The 25,736-nt window shown below is 41.9% G+C and overlaps 1 long non-coding RNA gene across 4 annotated transcripts in view; it reads right to left on the bottom strand.

The window, feature by feature from the left end:
* Positions 1-25,736, bottom strand: part of LOC132230772 (uncharacterized) — a 392,295-nt gene that overhangs the window by 69,872 nt on the left and 296,687 nt on the right. For 3 of the 4 annotated variants that reach the window (XR_009451931.1, XR_009451932.1, XR_009451934.1), the window contains one exon: positions 21,039-21,162. This is a non-coding gene — a long non-coding RNA (uncharacterized LOC132230772). Of the gene's footprint in view, positions 1-21,038; positions 21,280-25,736 lie in introns of all 4 variants that reach the window. The other variant, XR_009451933.1, reaches the window with a different exon arrangement.

Here is a 25,736-nt window from a genome sequence, read left to right as displayed (position 1 = left end):
TCTATTGGACAGAATTGTCCTGGATATTTCATTAATGCCGCTGAATGAATCAAAGCAGGAATGCTGACTTTAGCTCAGCATTGATATTTTTTTAATCCACATAGAAGTAGTCCATAGAAATGGTTAAAAAAGAGTGAGGCATCGTTGTTCTTTGAAATAACTCTGTATCTGGAGCTACATTTAATTCTGAGTCACTTGCTCTGAGAAAATGCTTACTAACCACCCAGGACTCCAAAAGGATGAGAGGGCGACGGACTGTTGGCCAGGCCACACCACTGAGGCCAAACTGGACCTCCAGGCCTAGGAGACAGCAGCACAAAGGACAGCACACTCTTCCCAGCACACAGAGAACTGTCAGAGGAGATCAAACAACTCCTCTGGGAACCCCACGGTTTCCCAAGCTTCTCTCCATCCTAAACTAACTATTACCTCAGTCCGTCTGTTTGCTTTTAATATGCTCTTTAAAGCTGCTTTAAGAAACTTCATTACAAATCAAAATCACTATGATTTATCACCCCACACACATCAGGATGGCCACTGTTACAAAAATTAAAATAGAAAAATAACAAGTGTTGATGAAGTTGTGGAGAAATTGGAAGCCTTGTGCACTGTTGGTGGGAATGTAAAATTTTACACTCCCACCAACAGTGCAGGGATGGCAAACAGTAGGGAGGTTTCTCAAAAAGTTAAACATAGAATTAACATATGATCCAGTAATTCCACTTCTCCAAGAGATATCTGCGCACCCACAGTCACTGCAGCATTATTCACAATAGTTCAAATGTCCACTGGCAGATGAATACATTTAAAAAATGAGGTATATACAATGGAAAGTTGTTCAGCCCTAGAAAGGGAAAACCTGCCATATACTACAACATGGATGAATCTGGAAGACATCATGCCAAGTGAAATCAGCCACTCACAAAAGGACAGATACTGTATCATCCCACTTATATGAGGCCCCTCGAGTAATCAAACCCATCATCTTGCAGTACTGAAACTCTGTACCCATTGTTGTTCACCACTGTACACCTAACAATGGTTTAAATGGCAAATTCTGTGTTTTGTTTTTTACCACATTAAATAAAAGGAAAATGCATAGCATAATCAATTTTACTGCTACTGAAGAATTCACAGTGAAGACCCTGATGCAGTCTAACATTTTATCATCTTTAGCAGAATAAAAAGAAGAAAATGTACTCAAACAGATATTTGCACACCCGTGTTTATAGCAGCATTATTCAAAATAGCCAAAAGGTGGAAATGATCCAAAATGTCCATTGGCGGATGAACAAGTAAAAAAAAAAAAATGTGGTGTGTGCATACAATGGGATATCATTTAGCCTTTAGAGAAATGAAATTCTGACACCTGCTACAACATGAATGAACCCCGAAGACATCATACTAAGTGAAATAAGCCAGTCACACAGAGCAATACTGCACGATCCCACTACTATGAAGTATCTCGAGCAATCAAATTCAGGGTGACTGAAAGAAGAGAGGTAGTTGACAAAGGCGGTGGGAAGCAGGCTTAGGAATTACTGCTTAATAGGTAGAGAGTTTTTGCTTGGGAAGATGTAAAAAGTTATGGAAATGGATGGTGGTGATGCTTGCACAACAGTGTGACAGTATATAATGCCACTAAACTGTACATTTGAAAAATGGTTAAAATGATATATTTTATGTTATGTATATTTATTTTTTTAAAATATATTTTATTGATTTTTAGAGAGGAAGGGAGAGGGAGAGAGAGATAGAAACATCAATGATGAGAGAGAATCATTGATTGGCTGCCTCCTGCACGCCCCCTACTGGGGATCAAGCCTGCAACCCAGGCATGTGCCCTTGGCCAGAATTGAATCTGGGACCCTTCAGTCTGCAGGCTGGCGCTCTATCCATTGAGCCAAACCAGCTAGGGCTGTTATGTATATTTCACCACAATTTTAAAAAGAGAGAAAATGTTACAAGAGGAAGGATGAGGAGGCAAGAAGGCAGTTGAGGCAGGAAGATCAGAATGGCCCTTGGATTATCGAATAGGAATTTACATTCATTCCCACAGGGCTGCCTAGAAATGCTGACGGGGCATCACTGCTCTCTCTCTCTAAACCAGACAGTGTCTGTGGCAGCATTCTGTCTCCCAGGAAGTGTACAACCTTTTCATTTTGCTTTTTGAACTTGCAGTGAGATTCAATAGACAGAGCAAGAGTGCACACACAAATGACAGAGAGGGAATGTGTGTGCACTATTTGGGGTAAGAATTATCTATTTCTTCCAATCCACCATTTACTAGTATATTCTTTGCCTGTGTCTACTCTCGCCTATGCCAAAGTCAATAACAACAATAAAAATCAGCAGTACTGATGGTGAGACTATTCTTTCAAATACTGTACATGTTATTTATAAAATGACCTAGCAAGCTAATAATAACAAAGATATTAGGTCACAAGCTCTTTAAAAATCACAGCATTTATCATTAAGACCATTTCACAAATGAGGAAACTGAGGTTGATAAAAGCACTTGTCCAAGAACACAACGGAGATTTTCCCCTCCGGTCTGACTCCAAACTAGAGTTCCTGGCCGCTGCGTGCGGGTGCACTTTGTAAATGAAGGCCACCTGCTTAGGACTATTAACAAATTAGAGGAAACAGAAGAATAAGTGGGGGGGGAGGCAGGGCAGGTACTGGGGAGCTCATTCCATTGCCAAGGCAGGAGTGGTACCTACCTTCACCCACATAAGGTGTGAAACCCAATGTTTTAGGAGGACTGATGACCATGACAATTTCAAGACCTTCTTCTTTAATTTCGAAAACTCTGCTGCATAAACAGGAACCGAGAGAAAATGACAACCTATGAAAGGGAAAGTCTGGCTGGGGGAGGAGGTGACTAGTCTGCTCTCTGCCAGGGCCCTTCTCGCTAAGTTACTTATTAAAGGACTTAGACTAGAGGAAAAGAAAATATCAGAGGGAAAACAGAACTGTCCTCCAGCCAGGGTGCTGGCCCCTCATGAGCGATAATTTCCACAAATTATTTGTGCTTCCGAAAAGACTACGCTTTATATCAAAGGCGAGCCCAGGAAAAAGTGTCATCAGAGGGCTGAACTCTTAGTTCACAGCTTTAATTGATGTTTCGCCTAAACCCAGGTCACAGCCCCAACATGCTCACCATGGAGCTGAGATTATTAGTCAATTTAGTGAACATGGGACAGAAAAACTCACTAAGAAACAACAGCTCCCTGAATCTGTTCACGCATATCCTATCTCACCCAGAAATCCAGAAAATTACCGTCAGACACATCACAGGATCAAAGCCTTTGCGTCCAGGAGAAGCTTAAAAGGGCACAGACTTTTCCATTTGCTCTGCTCTTCCCTCCACAGGATTATCTTCGGAAATCCCCAAGCGTCTACCCCTGACACAGCTTTCTCACACACCACGCTGCCCACCCTGCCGTCTATCCCCATCCGTTTAAGCGCCTGGCAAACACAAGGGGAAACAAAGGGCAAATGCCAGTCGGTGGCCTCTGTCTGGACTTAGCCAAGCGTGATATGTGAATCAGGTGTGTGGAATGGGAGTTTCCATGGCAACGAGACTTCAAGGCAGGCAGGGGAGTCACATATTGTTTCTACCAAGGTAACAGAAACACGGAGGCCACCCGAGGGACGCTGAAGGGGGACACAGCGAGTTCAGAGTTCTCCGGTGACTGCAAGGACCTAGGTCCTCACTGTCTCCTCCCCCACCCTCCGCTGCTCCTTGAAATAATCCACCATCCCTCTTTAGGGGGAAAGGAAGGGACAAATTAAAGAAGTCTTCTCTAAAGGGAGTTGCTTATGAAAAAAAAAATGTAGAAAGGACTATGAGAGAAAAGTGTTTTCTTTAGTAGACAACGCAGCTCTATTAGTCAACAGGTGCGGGAGCCCTGGCAGCCTGAGCCCGCGCTGACTAACTACAGGGGCGCTTGCCTCTCCACCAAGCTTTGCAACATGGTCTTCTTGGTGAATCCAATCCGTAATGCAAAACCCCTGAGCTACATTGTGTTTTACAGATGGTTTTTTTAAAAATTATGTTTGCTATAGATAGATACTTTAACATTATTCTAAACTTTTAGAAAAAGTGTATATTGTGGTTTTATTTTTCAAAGCTTGCTTTTTTAGACCCATGACTTGGAGGCAAAGAAAAAAGTAGTCAATTTTAATAAAATCAAAGTTAGCCTTGGTAATCTAGCTGGACAGAGGTAGTCTGAAGGCCAGGTCTATGTTGCCGTTAGGGCTTCTTAAGCTATTTTCCTGAGACCCAAGCCAGGTAAGACTTTCCACCTTGGTTAGCTCTGCCCTTCTGAGTCCTTCAGATGACTCCAGACACTGACCAAGAGAACTGCTGTCCTACCTCTGCTAATGGCTCTACTATGGCTGATCATCCTCCCCATGGCACCCGAGAAACCCTTCTGCCCTGCACGCTTGATCACGCCACTCAGGCTCCAGACCTTTCAGATGAGTCCTCATTGCAAATCTCTCATCATAGTTTCCAAACCCACACATGGCCTGGCATCTGCCTACCTCTTTAGTCCCATCTTCTGCCATTCTCCAATTTACACTCCGCATTCCAGGCAAATTCAACTATTCTTAGTTCCCTAAAGTTACCATTATCCTCTCTTACCTTTAGCCCTTGATGTTACTGATTATTGGGGGGGGGGGAATAACATCCCACTTAATTACTCCTTTCTTAATATCTCAAGTAAGATATCACTTACTCCAGGAAGCCTAAGTCCTTGCAACAATTTCAGCCTTAAAGTCCTTCTAGGTGCAACTGTAGCACCCAGGCTTCCCCAGCTCAGCATCATCACCTAATTCTCTGTCAGCTTCCTGTCTATGATCCCATCCAAATCAAAGAAGAAGCAAGAAGTGTGCCGTGTTCAACTTGGGCTTAACTTGGAGCCCAGCGCATAGGAGGTGATCATTCAAGATTTACCAAAAACCATTGAATGAATGAATGATCACAACGGCAGGCATGGCATGATTGATCACAAAGAGCACCAACCACATCTGGGCTCAAGCTTCGCAGTCCAGTTCTGCTGCTTGTTAGTTCTGTGGCTTCAGTGAATCTCAGATTCCTGCTTTTCTTTTCTTTTTTTTCGGATTCCCGCTTTTCAGGTGATGTAGCAATGCTTGCCCGTGATTATTATAACCATAAAAGAAGCATCAAATGAGTGCTTGTGAAATTCTTTGTGAACATTTTAATAAGTCTATGTAAAATGTCATTTCCAGGAGGAGGCTAAATAAGAAAGAGCAGAAAGGAGAAGTGCTCTGAGAGGCAGAATGATTGCAGGGACAGAATCTGAGGGAGGAAACTGGGGGCTATAGATATCCATGGTATACTGCCACATATAGCATAGATTGGCTTCTTTTTATTTTTTCTTTAAACTATGAGAACATATTTAGAAAATCACAGAGGTAGAAGAAGTGAGTCATAGAAGAAATGGGCTCAGGAAATAAGTTACAAAGGCAACAGAAGGGCCTTGGAGCTTAGGAGAGAGAAAGGTAAAGGTAATATGCCTAGGAAGAGGGGGATGGGGAGGGGAGAGGAAAGGCACTTGCCTGCTCCAGGGAGGGAGAGCACCTACTTCTTTCTGACAGATAATTATGTTCCCCTCTTCCCCATTTTGGGCCCAGACATTCTTATTAGCCTCAATTTTCCACTTATATACCATGTTCATTTCCACCAAATACTACTATGTACTATTAACAGTTCTTGGGCCTTAGTTTATTCTCCTTCCAACTGTTGAATACCCTGTCTTTCCCCATGCTCCATGTGAATCTTACCAATACATCATTATCCATAATCATCCACATCTATAAGGCCTTTCTTGAATAAAGTAACTCAGCCACCTCTCTCCTCCTGATCTTCTAGTGTCATAAGGGCCCACATTTCACTATTCAGTGCTTTCTCTTTATTCTTCACACATACGTGCCATGCCCTTTCTAAAACGTGGGGAGGACCTCACACATCTGAAGAGCCAAGTCTGTGTTAAAAACACGTGGAGCTGGCAGAGGAGGTGAGGTAAGACGTGTACTAAGAATTAGAAAATCACATTGACTAGTCTGCCAAGAAACCAAAATTATATAATGAAAAATGAGGAAATTAGCTAGCTAGCCAGTTTCTGCACTCCAAGATTCTGTGGTAGTTGAACATGACACATTACGAAGAGGGCATCAGGTAATGTTTCAGTGAGAAGGGAGCAAGTAGAGGACACGGTTTCCCAAGTAAATATACCAAGTGATTTCTTATCCTGAAGAAGAAAACCAATAAGAAGAATAAATGAAAAAGCAAAAGGAAATGGAAACCAGATGGAAAAAGAACCACCAGAGTGATCAATCAACAACATTTTGCCGAGTACCGTTGTCCCATGCATGGGAAGCTGTTTTAGGTGTGTGCTTGGGGTACACAAGGCGGGAAGGTTCTATGCAGAGAATGAAACAACAGCATCTGTGCTTGCAGGGCCTGGCAGTCGACATAGGGTGACAAAGGTACAGAGATGGCAGCATAACTGAAGATTTAAGTCGGTGCATGAGAAGTGCCAAATGAGCACTACAGAGTAAGGACAGATCACTGCATGCTGAAGTATTCAGGGGAGATTTTTCTAAAGAGGTGACCTAACTGCTCTATTTTTTTCTCTTCTTTTTATTAAATTTATTGGGATACATTGGTTAATAAAATTATATAGGTTTCAGTTGTACAGTGCTACAATACATCAACTGCATATTGTATTGTGTGTTCACCACCCCAAGTCAAATCTCCTTCCATCACCATTTATGCCCCCCTTTATCTTCCACCTACCTCTCCCCACTTTCTCTCTGGCATTCACCATACTGTTGTCTCTCTGAGTTGTTTGTTTTTGCTTAATCCCTTCACCTTTTCACCCAGTCCCGCACCCTCTCCCCCTCTGACAGCTTTCAGTCTGTTCTGTGCCTATGAGTATGTTTCTATTTTATCTATTAGTTTATTTTCTTCATTACATTCCACATATAAGTGAGATCATGTGATACTTGTCTTTCTTTGACTGGCTTATTTTATTTAGCATAATGCTCTCGAGATCCATCCATGCTGTCAAAAAGGGTAAGAATTTCTTCTTTTTTATAGCTGACTGAGTAGTATTCCATGGTGTAGATGTGCCACAGCATTTTTATCCACTCATCTACTGATGGGCACTTGAGCTGTTTCCAGATCTTGGCTATTATAAATAATGCTGCAATGAACATAAAGGTACATATATTCTTTTGAACTGGTGTTTCAGGTTTCTTCAGATATATTCCCTGAAGTGGAATTGCTAGGTCATAAGGCAGTTCCATTTTTAATTTTTTGAGGAAATTCCATCCTGTTTTCCACAGTGGCTGAACCAGTCTGCGTTTACACCAACAGTGCACAAGGAGTTCCCTTTTCTCCACATCCTCATCATCACTTGTTGTTTGTTGATTTTTTGATGATAGCCATTCTGACAAGCATGAGGTGATTATCTCATTGTGGTTTTTAATTTGCATTTCTCTGATGATTGGTGATGCTGAACATCTTATATGTTTACTAGAGGCCCGATGCATGAAATTCATGCACTCGGGGGAGAGGGGGGAGGTCCCTCAGCCCAGCCTGTGACCTCTCGCAGTCTGGGAGCCCTCAGGGGATGTCCGACTGATGGCTTAGGTCTGCTCCCAAGCAGGATACTTAGCGCTGCTGCGGAGGCAGGAGAGGCTCCCGCCGCTGCCACTGCACTTGCCAGCCGTGAGCCCAGCTCAGAGCTTCTGGCTGAATGGTGCTCCCCCTGTGGGAGTGCACTGACCACCAGAGGGAAGCTCCTGTGTTAAGCTTCTTCCCCCTGGTGGTCAGTGTGCATCATAGTGATTGGTCCTTCTGCCATAAAGTTGATTTGCATATTAGCCTTTTATTATATAGGGTGGAACTACCTGACAGTCAATGTGCCCCACTGAGGAGTCCCAGATTGAGAGAGGGCACAGACCAGGCTGAGGGACCCCATAGGTGCACAATAGGAGCTGGGGAGGGAAACGGGAGGTTGGCCAGCCAGGGAGGGACCACAGGAGGGCACCAGGGAGTGTCCAGCCCATCTCACTCAGTCCTGATCGGCTGGACCCCAGCAGCAAGCTAACCTACTGGTTGGAGCATCTGCCCCCTGGTGGTCAGTGCACATCATAGCTACTGGTTGACCAGTCGACTGTCTGCCCCCTGAAGGTCAGTGCACGTCATAGTGAGTGGTTGAGCAGCCTAAGCATATCATTAGCATATTTTGCTTTGATTGGTTGAACAGATAACCAGACAACCAGACACTTAGCATATTAGGCTTTTATTATATAGGATTGGCATCTGTATGTCCTCTTTACAGAAGTGTCTATTCAGGTCTTTTGCCTGTTTCTTTAACAAGATTTTGGGGGGGATTTTTTTTATGTTGAGTTGTGTAAGTTTTTTATGAATTTTGGATGTTCAACCCTTATCAGATGTATCATTGGCAAACATGTTCTCCCATTCAGTGAGTTGTCTTTTCATTTTGGTGATTATTTCCTTTGCTGTACAAAATTTTTTAGTTTGATGTAGTCTCATTTGATTATTTTTTCTTTTTTTAAAAATATATTTTATTGATTTTTTACAGAGAGGAAGGGAGAGAGATAGAGAGCTAGAAACATCGATGAGAGAGAAACATTGATCAGCTGCCTCCTGCACATCTCCCACTGGGGATATGCCCGCAACCCAGGTACATGCCCTTGACCGGAATCGAACCTGAGACCCTTCAGTCCGCAGGCCGACGCTCTATCCACCAAGCCAAACCGGTTTCGGTGATTATTTTTTCTTTAATTTCTCTTGCCTGAGGAGAAATATCAGAAAAAAAATTGCTGGAAAATATCTGAGATTTTACTGCCTATGTTATAGAATTTTTATGGTTTCGAGTCTAATATTTAAGTATTTAATACATTTTGAATTTATTCTTGTGCATGGTGTAAGAAGGTGGTCTAGTTTAATTTTTTGTCCAATTTTCCCAACACCTTTTATTGACTAGACTATTTTTACCCCGTTGTATGTTTTGCCTCCTTTGTCAAATATTAATTGACTATAACTAACTTCTCTGTTTTAAAAGGTAAGACAAAGAAAAGCCTGGGAAAGGAAGCCAAGTGGTAGAAGCATGTGCACAGAGATGGAAGTGGAATTTCCAAGGCATATGGCAATAGTAAAGAAATCCCCATTAAGGACATTAATTTGGAAAAGTGGGCTGGAGAATTATAAAGACAAATTACATAGAAAAGGAAATAAAATTCTGAAGAAATGCAGTAAAGCAAAAGAGAAAAGAAAGAGAAGATCAAAACTAAAGGGGAAAAAAAGAAAAATGATGTTACAAAGTATTTACCAGCAGACAAATTTTAAAATTTTAATGTCTGCGTAAAAAAAGAAGTAAGTCAAACCACAAACAGCGTTAGTATTATGAATATGTAAGAAGTCACACACAGAGATCAATAAAGTAATCATTAAAATCCCAGTAGAAAAATAGAAATGTGCTTATAAAGAATTTATTTTAAAGAATCCAATAAGCAAATTTCCAATAAAACATAAGAATAAAATTTCTAACAATACAAATAATTCACAAAGAAATATTAATTAAAGTGATAAAGAAGATATTATTTTTCCTCCTGCCATATTAGGGAAATCTTTTTTTTTTTAAAAGGGATGTCAGTATCTAGCTGGGCATCTAGATGGGCATTCTAAAATGTCAGTGTTGAGCTTGTACAAGTTTCTTGGGAAGCAATTTGCCACTATGTGCAGGGGTCCATGTAGAACACTAATCTGATAAAATAGTCAGGATAATGAAAAAACTATTCATACTCAAAGATGCTCTTTATAGCATTGCTTAACCTAACACAATAAACCACCACCAAGAACAACACAATTAGGAAAGCAAAAAATCCATAGGAAATTATAAAATAAATTGTGATAAAGTTCCACCAACAATTACAATACAACCATCAAATGTCATTTTATTTTATTATGCAGAAAGAAAGAATTCAAAACTGTATACACTGTGATCCCACATATAAAAATGCATATAGATATAAGCACATAGAAATAAATATTAAATGGAAATATATTAAAATTCTCTCTAACTTACATAATTACACTTTATTTTTATTTATTTTGGAGGTCTTTATGTATTTTACAAATTTTCTTCAATAAACATGAAGAAATATATAATTCAAAATTATATTTGGATTTTAAAAGTAATATATTTTAATTGCAAATAATATTTAGAGAGACCTGTCCATGGAAAATGAAAGGAACCCCCACTCTCAGCTGCCTAATGCTAAAGTCTTAATTCCTATTTGAGAGCAAACTTCCCTTCTAAACCCTGGATTCTGTATGACTTACAGAGATGACATATCGGATTGCTCCTTCCACATTTTATTGTCCACAAGAAATGACTGTTTGAAGTCCTTTCATCATTGTTTTTCATTGTTTTCTTCTAGGGAGGTTTTTATAAGAAGAGTAAATGTCAACTTTATTTTGGGTCTTAATTTTTCCAGAAGCCTAAACCTAACTTCTCTTCTTTCCTCTCCTCTCTATTCTCCTTCCCCATCTATTTCTCTCTCTCTCTCTCTCTCTCTCTCTCTCTCTCTCTCTCTCTCTCTCTCTTTCTCATTCTCTCTCTCTCTCTCCATCTCTCCCTCCCTCCTTCCCTCTATCTCTTTTATAATGTCTAGGTATGTCTCTTAAATACTGCCCTCAGGCCAAGATGGTAGCTCTTTCTTTGATTTCTTCTGTACTTTACATAAAGTTCAGAGTAGCACCCTCTGCTCAAAGATAACTAAGAAGCTTCAAAAATAAACTCAATTTCAGTTGCACTTTTAAGATATTTTCAAGAACCACAGGAAATAACTGCATGTGTGGTATTGCACACACAAAACAGTATGTAAGAAGCCAACATGATATTGGTTCCAAAGGACATGTGATGAACTCCTTTTTCAGACCCTGCTGGGGCTGGGGCAGGAAGTAGAAGCTGGCAGCAGCCCACCACTGGAGAGGGGGCAAAAAAAATGGTGGTAACTCTAAATGAAAGAGAGAAGCTTGAAATTTTTCTATTACCAAACCAGGCAATTAAAACATTAAATGTGAAATCTGAGGCACTGTAAATTTCCTAATATGGTATAAGTGCTGAGTTTCCCAAATGATGTTTTCTCATCTTTCAACATATCAAAGAGCATGCCAAAACCCCAAAGAAACGTTTCCATTTTGAAAACAAAAATAAACCACACACATCCACATTCTATTAATAGTGTTGTCTTGCCTTAAAGACTCTGCATCCTTAGTGAAAAACGCCATTGCAGTTTACATAAATTTTAACATTATTGGAAACTCCTGTCCAAAATAAACTGGATGTGTGTGGGTGAGTTAGGTGGGACTGAGGCAAGAGTAATCAAACCCCTTTCCATATTTTCCTTAGTGGAGACCAAATGTTATGTTCCTCGTCGTCACACCTAAGGACTATGTAAATACATTCTCCATATTTAGCAGCATTTCTTAAGAGAGAGTATAAAGAAGGAAATTGGCAGAAGATACACAGGTTCATGCCAAGTGCACAACATTTGAAGACCTAAGATAGAGGGACATAAGCTTAGAACTGAAAAGCCCAGCAGAAATTGCTAGGACAAGCAAGGTCATGTCAAAAATCCCCAAATCCAGACTATAAACTCTTGATCCTGCCACCATGAAGAGGAAAAACAGCTGCCCTGTGTCACTCTATGTTTAGAGACAGAATAAAGCCACTAAATGTGATCTTCTCCTTCCTCAATCCAAACACCCATGAGCTGTTACCTGTGTGCTCAGCAGGGAGCCCACTGCCTGGAATGAGGACAATGAGAGGTGAATGACACAGAATTTGTTTGAAAGAGGCTTCTATTTTTGAGAACATAAAAGAACCAACACACAAAATAACAGTAAGAAACATCAAAGGGAAGGGCACTAGAGTTATGGTGGTGTATTTCATAAGGTACATAAATATCTAATTATTATGTTGTACACCTAAAATTAATGTAATACTGTGTCAACTTATAATTGAAAAATAAATGTAAAAAAAAATGAAACAAAAAAGGGTCATTCTGTCCATCCTTAAATCCTGAGTAACCCCAGAGATTTTTGGAAAATCTTTATCACCTGCCTACATGCACAGCCTTACATGTTTAAGCTCCGAGTCACAGGCCCTAGAATGTCCCTACCAAGACAAGGAAAAAAGGAAACCAGAGTTATATGGGGACCACAAAGCCACCCTGATCAGGTAAGGTGAGGAGGAATGAAGAGAACTGTTCATGTATCCATCCCTCTGGTTCTAGTTGGACTCAGAATCTGGAAACTCAAATGTAACTAGGAAGAAAAGAAAGGGTGTATGGTGAATGGTGAGGCGAAAAGATCACCTTTTTCAAGCCAACAGATGCAGGTCCCAATCCTAACCCAGCTTCTTACTTAAATGAACTGGGCAGGTTCATTAACCTATTTCTCTTTCTTTTATTTAACAAGCACTGATCTTAATAGTACTGGGCAGGTGCTCTTCTAAGCACTTTATAATACTTCATTTACTTATCCCAACAACAAACAATTGAAGTTGGTTCTGTTACTATCCCCACTTCCCAAATGGGGAAAGTGAAGCACTGGGCTGCCACCTACTTTGAAGGTAGCAAAGTCATGATTCAAACCCGAGATGTCTGGCCCCAACGTCTGACCCCTGAAGTTCTGTGTTGCATCATTTGTAAAATAGTTCCTTGTCAAGGCTGTGGTACAGACTCAGTGAAATGTATGGACAGCACCCAGCACAGTGCCTGACATTTAGCAGAGGCTGAATTATCTCCCTCCTCCCTCTGCTCCCCATTCCCTCACCCTGCACTGTGGGAGGCTGCAGGCAAGATCCTGCACAGGAAGGCCATTACCTAGGTCTGCAAAGGCTCCAGGGCTCCAGGGCAAGCTAGAAAACCAGCCTCTGTCTTTATCCCCTGAGGCCTGGAGCAAACGCTCTAACCTAAGCAGAGATGTCCAGCATTTCCACACACAGCCTGCCTCTATTACCATCTGCATTCAAGGCACAGCACAGGGAGGTGGGCCTTAGGGAAATTGAAAGTTTTCTGATTTTCGTACTAGGAGCTGTATATGTTTACGTCTAACACAAACGCATCTAAAATTTATATCATACCTACCACCCAAGGGAACATGATCTACTTTCCAGAACCTTCCATTGCCTAGACACTGGCAGAATATCTGTATCAGTCTGTGGCTTGTTTTAAGATGGTCTAGAAATGGATGGTTACCTAAAGAACAGTCCGTTTTGAAAATTATAAAGAATAATGAAGCCTACGGTCCTGGGAGCTGTGTTGCAAAACATGAGAACATGGTTTTCCAGCCCTTTTGGCAGTATTTTCATGAACTGAGGACAATAATTTAGAGGACGGAGACTATTTTAAATCTTTATATTAGTCTAAAATATCATTGAGAAAGGTGTACATGTTATTGGTCAAGTCATTTACTTAGTTGGGCAAGTAGTGACCCACACAAAAGGGATCTGATCTATTGGGAATTTTCTAAGTACACAATGAGTACATGTAGGAAGTTTATAATGCTACCATGTAGGAATGCTGTCTACACACTCTTTCGATTTTTCCTCAATGAATAAAAAGTCCTGTTTGTGCTAAAACAACATGAGAACATTATTTTTTTATTGTTGACACTATTACAGATGTCCCCCATTTTTCTTCCTTTGCCCACCTCCACCCGCCCCCACCACCACTCCCCTGGCCTTCATCACACTGCTGTCTGTGTCTGTGTATCTATGCTCTGTGGCTACTCTCTTCACCTTCTCTTATCCAGTCCCATGCACCCCTCTCCCTTCTGACCTCTTTGAGACTGTTCATGTACCATTCCCCTGGTTCTAGTTTGAAGAACATTATTTTATTGCAAGAAAAAAATCACTACAATGAAATATGGGAACTGTGTCCTGACCCTGAGAATGTGCTAACATGGTTTAAAAGTAATTAAGAAGGAGAGCTGACTTTCTCCATTTTCAGCCTTGGTCACTGTGGCTACTGGGTTCATTGATGGCCTGCCAAATCTTGCAAATTACAGTACTCCTATCCGTGCGGTTTCTAAAACTAGAAGCTTCTATTGTGAATAAGCTTGATCTTCTGCTTTAGAAATCCTGAGAGAGACTGCTAAGAGAGACTCCACAAAGAGTCCAGGTGCACACACCAGGAATCAAGTTCTTCATTCATTTTAATTACAGTTCAGCCCAAATGAGAGAGGTAGGTGGAGAAGTGTCTTTATAAAATATTCATTGAAATGGGAAGTTTCTATTGGGGACACAAAAATGGCACCCTCCAACTTGTTCATCTACAAAGAGCCCCAATGTGAATGATGTGTCTGTAATCATATGTGAGCCACATTTAGGCTTGGGGCTCAGCCAGAATGTTTAAGGAGGGAGACAGGAACAGAAAAGGAAATAGAGTTCGCAGGGAAAGAGGAAGGCTGGATGAAGTTTTTCGTACTTTGTGGACCTGTGTGAACAGTTCCTTCTACTTACTGTTTAAGCCCTCGCAGGGAGATTTGTTATCTTCTGTTATTTCAAAAGCCATTAAATGGGGATGAGGGAGGGAAGGGGTGGGGGAGGGAGGGAGTTTTCATGTGTGTGTCTGTGAGTCAGCAGAAGCCGGAAGCCTAACAAAATGACTTCAAACAACAAGCTGGAAAGGAGGACAATAGCTTCCACCCCCAGACAGTGAGAAATTGCTTTATCCTAAGGGATCGTGACCACCCGTGTTCAGTGGAGATAAGTGAGAGCCTTCTCTGCTCTGGCCAATAGGAGACCTGCAGCCACAGCTGCTCCCAGAAGCTCTGGGTGGCCTCCATTCCAGCCGCTCCAAATGGTTTCAAGGCAAAAACACTGCAGCTGGGTGGTTCTCAGAAGCACAGGGGGTGGGAGGAGAGGATGACAAAGCGGAGGGGTGGCGCCTTGCTTCCCCCCACCAGGTGCTCTAAATCCCCTCTCAGGGCTTAAGAAAACCTCGCACCGTCTGGACTGGAGGCTGAGTCCTGCAGCAGCTGTGCAGGAGCCTGCATCACCGCCACGCCACAGCAACAAACCAACCCTGTGCCTCAGCCTCCAGAAACTGGGAGGCTTCCCTGCCAGGCAGCCCAGTGCTCTAGAAGCAGAAGGAAAATTAATGCCACTTGGCAAAAGCGTAGGGCATTCCGAAGTCAGTCTTGAAGAAGAAAAAGCCTTGCACACACCCTACAACACAGACACAAAGCCCCATGAGGTGTCCCTTTGAAGACTGGCAAATCTAACCAAAAACTTAACATTTGCAGTAAACTTTTACATTTAAAAAAATGTATTAACTGCCCTCTGAAAGAGAGATAAAAAAAATACTAATATTTGAGGAAAAGTATATGGAAGTTATAGCATAAGCTCACTTTGGGGTAACTGTCCTTTGCATGAAAGAATTAAATTTTAAAACTTATTTCACTTACTAATGAGTACCTGCTGTTCAATTTATTGTATTTCTTACTTTCTTTCATTTTCCACTGTTGGGGGTTGTATGTCTTTTTAAATATTTTCATATCTCTAGCTAATACCTATAGCATATGTTCAACTGACAAAAATGTTAGTCAAAACGAAAAATAAGCTGATAAAGCTGAAATTTCATATATATGCATATAGTCCCCTGACCAAGTAACTTCAACTTTGTATATAAATAATTTTGAGAGAGAGAGAGAGAGTATGTGTATTAATCCTCACTCAAGGACATGCTCATCATTAATTCTAGAGAGAGAGAGGAAGAGAGAAACATTGATGTGAGAGAGAAACATTGATTAGTTCCCTTCTGAATGCACCTGACTGGGGATAGAACCCAAAACCTGGGTATGTGCCCTGACAGGAATCGAACCCATAACCCTTCGAAGCTCAGGAGGACCCTCTAACCAACTGAGCAACACCAGCCAGGGCGAAAGTATATTTTTATTATACACACAAAGTATATTTATACACTTATTGTAAAAACAAAGTATCGTGTGTGTGTGTGTCTGTGTGTATGTGTGTAACAAAAGAGAAGGGATTATAGGATGCAGAAGATGGAAAAATAATACTAAAATTGGACCACTGGCTACCATATAAGTGCTGACAATAATATTTCATGCAAAAACAAAATGGAATAGGTGTTAAAATTAAAATTAAGTTATTTGATACCTTGGTCACTGAAACGGAGGTTGAAAAACTGAGGAGTTGGTTTCCACTGGACCCTGACCTGCTATGGGGCCTACATCAAGTTGTGTGATACCACTGTTATAGCACCTGCAAAATGGAGATAAAACTTCACGCTACCTACCTCAGAGAGCTGTTAGAAGATTAGATACCAAAAAAGAAAATCTGCAAAAGCCCTTTGAGTTTCCCATAAATATAAGACATGCAATGAAATAAAATACCGGCACTCTCTACAAAACTCCTAGAAATAGGAAACAGATGCCAGCAATGCAACAGGGCTAATAACTCACAGGGCAGTACTTTTAGGATCAGGGAGGTAGTGGGCAATTCTGCACACAGCTTCCAGTGAAAAGGTGCAAAATATGATGCTGAAATTCCAATCTACTCAAACCAAACAAAGCATCCAGGGAAAGGGGGGGATTAAAAAAGCCCCAGTACTGTTTCAACACATAGCCAATGGCTCAAGAGAAGCAATCCTGACAAATAAAATTCCAGATTCCTGCTTAAATGTCTAAATCTACAAAAAGACAATAAAGTGTCAACATTATACTGGTAGTTTTTCACGTCTACTAAAGTCTCATATTAAAGTAAACTGGTTTCCCCAGAGGATTAAGTGTAATGACCCCTTACAGTGAATAAAATTTAAGCACAGAACATATAAATTAGAATATGTTAAACCAATTTGTACTGGGAACAAGAGCCAAAATGAACTGTACAAAGCCACCTAAATTAACAATTATTTGGAGGTTCATAGGAAATTGATAGATTATTAAATATCCATATATCCTAAGATAGTCTAAATTATGGAAAATTTGAAACTGATCAAATACACACACTTATTATCCTATCTAATAAAAGAGAAACATGGTAATTAGCGTACGACCGCTACCCTTCCCATTGGCTAATCAGGGCGATATGCAAATTAACTGCCAGCCAAGATGGCAGCTGGCAGCCAGGCAGCTTGAAACTAACATGAGGCTTGCTTGCTTCAGTGACAGAGGAAACCAATGTTCCCCGCCTGCCTTGCTGGCCTCTGAGCCTGCAGTTTGAAACATTGTAACAAATATAGAAGCTAAACAAAACCCCAGAAACCTGCTTTCAGCGAGCCGGGATCTCAGAGCTGTAGTTATACATTGTTTCGATTATAGAACACAAACAAACCAGATACCTCCTTTTAGCAGCAGAGGCCTCAGAGCTGGAGCCAGAGCTAAAGCTGGCCCAGAATAAAAATAAAAAAAAAAATAAAAGAAAAAAAGGAGCAGTTGGGAGCTTCGGTCACCCACCAGCCTGAAAACAGCCCGCAGCCCCTCACCCAGACTGGCCAGGCACCCCAGTGGGGACCCCCACCCTGAAGGGTGTGTGACCAGCTGCAAACAGCCATCATCCCCTCACCCAGGCTGGCCAGGCACCCCAGTGGGGACCCCCACCCTGAAGGGTGTGTGACCAGCTGCAAACAGCCATCATCTCCTTACCCAGGCTGGCCAGGCACCCCAGTGGGGACCCCCACCCAGATCCAGGACACCCTTCAGGGCAAAAAAGCCAGCCCCACCCATGCACCAGGCCTCTATCCTATATAGTAAAAGGGTAATATGCCTCCCAGCACCGGGATCAGCGGAGCTGAGAGGCCTCCCGGCATCAGGATCAGCGTGACAGGGGGCAGCACCCAAACCCCCTGATCGCCCTGCGGCTCTGTGTGTGACAGGGGGTGGGGCCAGAACCTCCCTATCCGCCTGCTCTGTTCGTGACAGGGGAAGGCACCCCAACCTCCTGATCAGCCCTGCTCTGTGCCTGATACGGGGGAGCTCCCCAATCCCCTGATCGCCGTGTGGCTCTGTGTCTGACAGGGTGCGGCGCCCCAACCCCCTGATCGGCCCTGCTCTGTGTGTGACAGGGTGCGGCACCCCAACCCCCTCCCCCCGGGCCCTGCTCTGTGTGTGACAGGGTAGAGCCATAACCTCCCCATTGGCCCTGCCCTGAGTGTGACAGTGGCGGTGCCCCAACCCCCTGATCCACCCTGCTCTGTGTGTGACAGGGTATGGAGCCCCAACCCCCCTGATGGGCCCTGCTCTGTGCGTGACAGGGGGTAGCGCCCCAACCTCCGGATTGGCCCTGCTCTGTGCATGACAGGTGGTGGCGCCGCAACCTCCCCATCGACCCTGCCTTGAGTGTGACAGGGGGCGGCGCCCCAACCCCCCAATTGGCCCTACCCTGAGCGTGACTGAGGGTGGCATCGCAACCACCCAATCCGCCCTGCTCTGTGCATGACAGGGTGCGGCGCCCCAACTCCCCAATCAGCCCTGCTCTGAGCCCGACCAGGGGCTGCACCTAGGGATTGGGCCTGCCCTCTGCCACCCGGGAGCAGGCCTAAGCCAGCAGGGCATTATCTCCCAAGGGGTCCCAGACTGCGAGAGGGCACAGGCCAGGCTGAGGGACCCCCCCTTCCCCCCGAGTGCACAAATTTTTGTGCACCGGGCCTCTAGTATTATATATTATATCAAGCATTTATTGTGGGTCATGTGTCAGGTTTAAATAAAAAAGATGAGAAATATCCTATTCCTGGTTCTCATGAAACTCAGTATAAGAAGAAGGAGACGTAGACACAATAAAGTAGAATATAATGGGTTAAGAATTAAACACAAACAGAGTGCTGAAGAAGAAGTGATGGAATAATTGATTCTGCATGGAAAAGGAGAGAGGGGTGCAGTTCAAGAAATTTTCAGAAAATCTGAACAAGAAAATCTTGGACAAGACCTTACACAATGAGCACTATTTCACCATACACGGAAGAAGGAAAGGGGCTTTCTAGATAAGGAGACAGCAGCCCATGTCTCAGGGCATGTCTCTGTATGTCCTAATCAGTATGTCCTACATGAAGCACTGTGGAGACAATCTTGGAGAGCCTGAATAGCAAGGTCTTTGTGGCAGAGAGAGGGAGCATCACAGGATGACTTTTTGAAAAGAGACTTGATATTTCCTATAATTCAAGATATCAGACTGAGGCAAAATGAACAAAGCAGGGGAGGTGACACCTGCCCCAGGCATGAGACAGGCTCTGGGGAAATGGACAGCATTGCTGAGGCCAATTCTCTATGGGTCGGTGAGGTCGATAGAAAACAGTTTTGCTAAAGGGGGTGACAAGCATAACCATGATTCAGGAATGGTCAGGACTTGGGATTCCAGGAGAAATAGCAAGCCCAAATTAGGTATGTAAAACACAGTGCAGCAGACTGAATAAGGGCCTCCAAAGATTACAGGTCCTAATCTCTGGAATCTGTAAATACTACCTTCAATGATCAAATTAAATTTGGAGATGGAGAGAGATTATTCTGGATTAGCCAGTTGGGCCCTACAAGCAGTAACAAGTATGCTTGTTAGAGGAAGGCAGAAGGGGAGCTGACTAGAGAGAGAAGAGGAAAAGGCAATGTGACCATGGAGGTAGATATTGGAGTGATGTAGCCACAAGCCAAGGAATGTCAGCAGCAACCAGAAGGTGGGACAGACAAGGAACAGATTCTTCCCTAGGACTCTGGAGAGAGCTGATACCTAAATTTCTGGTGTCTTAAGCCCCCAAATTGGTGGTAATTTGTTACTGGAGTCATAAAAAACTAATGCACACAGTGAGCAAACAATCATCTCTCAGGTGCTCTTGGGTGTCACAATCACCAGTCCTGATAAAAATAATTCAGGCACCTCAACCATCAAGAAGTTGAAGTCCAAGTTGAAGCATTAAAGATATGCTAGACTACTAAACTGAGTAACTAGCCAAATTTTGGCAATAGGATCCAAATAAAAGCCCAGATTAGGTCAAGATAGATGGAAGAAATGCAAATCACAGCCACCAAATCACAGCACATGGGGAAAGGAAATTCACTCTGAATACTAGGGAGGAAATTAGTAGAGATTCAGCAAGTCAGAGGACATCACTGAGCCACTGAATTTCTGATCCAGGGTGGTGGCATAACTTTAAGTGCCCATTGGACCTGGGAAGAGGGAAGAGGGGGATGGAAAACATTTACATGCATCCTGGCTCAATCAGGACTGACTCAGGAACTGGATCATGACTAGACCATGAAATCAAAGACATTAGTGGATCCAGGTGTGGAAAGATTATGGAAATGAGACAGCTGGGACATGGAATGCTAAAAAGCTTCAATTGTATTCATTAGCCCATAAGGGAAATAACTCAATGAGACCTTTTTTGAGAGAGTGGGAGCAGGGTAGGATTATCCACATCAGACTGTATGGCCCAGTAGGAAGGTAATTGAAACAGCCAAAGCTGGAGCTATAAGAATAAGAAAATGGAGATGGATTAGAAGAATATTTAGAAGACATGGCAGGATACTTGAATACGGAATGAGTGGCTGGTAGGGCATGAGGGCAGCAGGTAAATGACAACACCCATCTTTGAAGAACACAAAATAAAAGGTTATGGTAGAACAGAAAGAATGAGTTCGTCTTTGGCTATGCTGAGTTTAAGGTATTGATGGGTTATGCAATGGGTGACACTAGAAGTCAATGGAACTCAGATCTAAAACTCAGAATCTCCAAAATGTGAGATATTTGAAAAAGTTATCTATAATGTGCTCTTGCATCTTCATCCTCCTGACCCACCACCATAAAAGGGATCCCCAAAAAGTTCCTAAACTTTTAATACTCTAAAAACAACATTTTGAAATACCATCTACTCATAAGAAAAACCTTGCATTGGCAGCACTTAAAAGTAAATGTATTAGACATTTTCTAAGAGGGGAAAAAAATTCTTACCATTAGCTATTTTCTTTTTCTGTCTGTTAGCTTTGAGGCCATCTGATGGAATGGACAGCAGAGAACAGCTATGCACGCATCAGGAGCAGTTGAGAAGGATGTTCAGGGAGGACACCGGGATGGTCTGATGATGGAAAAGAGGGAATACTTCTGAGAGGACATCAAGTTAGACTTTTCCAGAGCAGTAACTACAGATTTACAAAGAGAGCAACAAGCCCAATATGTTCACAAACAAAGACACCTGAAAAAAAGGATGAGAAAAAAATTAATAAGGACACAGATCTGTCTGGGAAGAAAATGTATGCTATATATCAGCTCTAGATTCTGTACTCCTTTCTAACAAAATGCTTAGGTGTACAGTGCTCTATTACAGAATGTAAGCAACTCCCCTTCTAGCCTGTAATTTGTCATGGCTCCTACTAGCTGAAATGTGGAAATGGCTTAGAGGGGGAGCATCTGAAATTCCAGATTACACAGTCTGGGAAGGATGACGTGTGGGAAGGCAGTGAGGTTTACTGTGAAGATGCGAAAGAGTCTGATATAATCTCAGTCCTCAACCAATGAGTTTAGAGATAAATAAAGTTCTTTAGCCCCATAATGAAGACCCCACAGCATGCAGAGGTGACAATAAAATAGCACGTCTCTCTTATGAAGCTTTTAGACTCACAAATATCCAAATTGAATACATAAACGACCTAGTAAAATATATGTAAATAAACAAACATGAACAAATTAGATCTTATGTGTAAGACCTATTATGAAAACACATCTATCACAGTGTCTCTGTCTAAACTTCAGGGTCATGAGAAGTTCAGTCAGTGGTGATATTCCAGAATGGAGGACACTATCAACAAAAGCCAAAAACATACCCGGAATTAATCACACCACCTTACATTTGCATAGTACTCATATAATGCTGCCTCATAACATCTCATCTGATCCCAAGCAAAGTCATGCATATGTTGACTCCCCCAAATATTAACCATGGATTCACTCCACATGTTTTTATATAGTACCTACTATATAAATCATTCTGAGAGAAAATATCCACATAAGCAATAATACCTGCCCTTGGGGAGTTAAGAACTGATTAAGTGAAAAACATAAAACATGCAAATATAAAAATGAAAAATATTAACTGGAAATTTAAAAAAATGGACAGTAACAGTTAGGTATTCTTACAAGGCAATAAAAGAGATAGAGAAAAAAAGGTTGCAGTGGTTCTCAACCTTCTGGCCCTTTAAATACAGTTCCTCATGTTGTGACCCCCAACCATAAAATTATTTTTGTTTCTACTTCATAACTGTAACTTTGCTATTGTTATGAATCGTAATGTAAATATCTGATATGCAGGATGGTCTTAGCCGACCCCTGTGAAAGGGTCGTTCGACCCCCAAAGGGGTCACGACCCACAGGTTGAGAACCACTGGGTTATAGGCTTTTAAGTGCAGAAGTATATCTGAAGGACAATGGGAAGACATGAACTGAAATGAAGTTCATGAGAAATGGATGAAAGATAGATGAGTGGAAATGTGGGAAGAGGAGATCCCAAATGATTAGAACAAAATAAGTTAAGAAAGAGACTGGTGTGATAAAGTTATGACACTAAGCATAAAAAAAAGTTTCCGCTGCAAAACAGAAGATGTTAATGGCAAATGGTGGTAGGACCAAATGCAGATGAGCTGATTGAAGAGTCTGGGCTTTACTTCGAACCACTCTCAGTGTTAATCAGGAGGAAAACATAAACTATGGGCTTTAATCTAAAAGCTACACAGGTAAGAGAGTACTGAATATCTTTGTCTCAGAGGCTAGTTAGAAGGCTATTTTAATAATCTAGGCATGAAGCCATGAGTTCCTGACCAAGTAAGAAGAAATAAGATGCCCTAACCAGTTTGGCTCAGTGGATAGAGCATCGGCCTGCGGACTGAAGGGTCCCAGGTTCGATTCCGGTCAAGGGCATGTACCTGGGTTGCGTGCACATCCCCAGTGGGGGGTATGCAGGAGGCAGCTGGTCGATGTTTCTCTCTCATCGATGTTTCTAACTCTCTGTCTCTCTTCCTTCCTCTCTGTAAAAAATCAATAAAATATATTTAATAAAAAAAAAAAAGAAGACATAAGATGAAAGATGGATGGTTGGGGAAAAAGAGTACCAATGAAGAATGAAAGGATTTGAGGGACTGTGTGGCTAAAAGGATAAAGGGATAAAGGCTAGGGAAAGTTCAAAATTGTTGTGATCAGTAACCAGGAAAATAAGGATGTCATTACTAAGGCACCAATGGGCAAGAAAGAAGATGGACATAGTTTGAGAAATTATTCTGTTTTGAAGACACTGAATTTGAGGTGGGGATAGTATTACATGGATGAAATGCCTTCTGGAGAGGAGAAAACAAATGTGAGCTCTGTAGGCTGAAGATACAGGTTTAGATGCCATCACTTTGGGAAGAAACTGAAATAATAATACAGATGTAGAGAAATCATTTAGAGAAAGAATGTAGGCGCTATGGACTCAAAAGGTTTTGGAATGTCTCAAACACACATCACAGTTTCTGACTTAGTGGCAAACTATCAGGAAAAATTCTAAACCAAAAAACTTGGGAATGCTTCAGAGATGAGATTGGACTTATATAGGGAACATATTTCTCAAACTATGTCAAAGACAAACATCTAACAAGCAAAAGTCATCCTAAAATATCAAACTATCAATTTTATGGTCAGTAATGGCATTAAATACAGTTCTGTGGAATTTAGCTATGTAACTGTATTATGGTTAACTAATAACCTGATTTTTAATCACTTAACACCATAACAAAAACAAACAAACAAAAAATCCCAATCACTGTCACCAACAGGGTCTGGAATTTGTAGGGCCCCTTCCCCCTAATCACTGACAACCACAATAACAGCCATTGGCACTCATGTTTATGGTTTTGGGGGACCATAAACATTGTAAACTTTAGTGTCAAAAAGCCACAGAAGGTTTCTCAAACTGGGAAGGTAAACTAAATGTTTTCTCAGGTTATTTTCAACCTTCTGAGGAAGGATAGTAACAAGTTGGGGAAATTCTTTAGCAAGTGGAATGGGGAAACTGAGACAAGTAGCTAAACAAACTGGCTGAGCAATTTACAGCCAGATACAGCAATTACCTCCCTAGAGATAACATCTAGGCCTCAGTTGTGTTTCAGCTCCAGGCCCAGAAAAGCAGCAAAACCAGGTAGGTGAAGCCAGGACTTACTGTAATGACTAATGACCCCCCTGCCCTGGCACTGACCAATTAGTGGAAACTAGGGCCCTGGAAGAGCACACCTGGAAAAGCTGATGACTATTCTACTGAGATCTCCCCTAAGATCTCTCCTAAACTCTCAGCCTCTAAAAACCCTCAAAACAAAGAGCCAAGCCTGTGCTTTTTCCCTACCCCGCCTCCTCTTCTCCCACAGGCATGAGTCTCCTAAACTCTAAGGGTCCCATGAGACTTGCAACCATAGGGCACTGGGCAGTGGTGGCTCCTCCCGGGCTAAACCTCCAAACCACCTCCAAGGCCCCCTTTTCTCTGACTTTTTAGAGAACCAAAGCAGCCCCACCTAAGTTTTCCTGTTGTGTCTTCTATCCTAGGCCCTCCCTTGTTTCAATGTCCCCAGCTTTAATAAACATACTCTCAAAATCACAGGGACTCATGTTGTAAAATCTTTCCTGCACCAAGTCAAGAACCAAACACTACCAGCCGGCCCTAGGCAGACCCACTCAGAGCCAGCTCCCCTTTCTGATAACACTTCTGGTAGAGAACACAAAGCTAGAAGTCACATCCACAGCTGCATAGAGTTCTGAAGCTTGCCATTATCTGGGGGAAAGTGATATGGCTTCTGCATACACATAAAAACATAACACTCAAGTCCTATCTTCCAGTTAAAGATGTCCCAGTGTATTAAGAAAAATAATAATTACACTGCCCTCCTGCCTAATTTCTTCCCCCTCCTGCAGTAACCCACCAAAAATAAGAAGGAAACCACGTTTTCAAATAATAAAATCTAAAAGTAATGCCTAACACTTATTATTAATTTATTTAGTAATAATGGCCAACGTTTATTTAATACTTATGTATCTGATACTATTCTAAGCTCTTAAATATCTACAAAAAACATATGTGCTAAGTTCTATTATCACCAACCCCGTATTATAAAAGGAGAAACCAAGGTCCAGAGAGGCTGAGTGAGTTGCCCCAAATTACATCCTTAGTATGAAGTGGAGCCAGGCCTCGAATCTAAGCAGAAGGATTTCAGTGCCTCACTCTCGACCTCCATGCTGTCTGTCCTGTTTCTCAAATACATGCTCCAACACCACATGCCCCATTAACAAAACAAAAAAAAAAGTAAACTATTGTTGAAAGACAGTAAACACTGTCTATGACATAAGTGTCTCTTGATTATTTCAAAAATCTCCAAGAGTACCAGATACAAACAAACCAAAGAAAATAGCAATACACCCTCAGACACACACTTTCTAAGCACAGTTTAATTAAAAAGGATTCCAGTTGACTGTAGAAAAACTTTTGACCATTTAGGGTGACCAAAAAAAATAGAGTAAGTGATACTAAAAAACAAGTTGGAAACACACTCCTGGACACCTTTTTCCTTTTCTCCTGACACACATTTATCCACTTTTCAAAGTTGAGTTTGGTCTAAATGCAGTATTGCTTTTAAGAAA

The sequence above is a fragment of the Myotis daubentonii genome, chromosome 3, assembly GCF_963259705.1.
Source record: "Myotis daubentonii chromosome 3, mMyoDau2.1, whole genome shotgun sequence".
Lineage (NCBI taxonomy): Eukaryota > Metazoa > Chordata > Mammalia > Chiroptera > Vespertilionidae > Myotis > Myotis daubentonii.
This window is presented reverse-complemented; position numbering and strand designations above follow the sequence as displayed.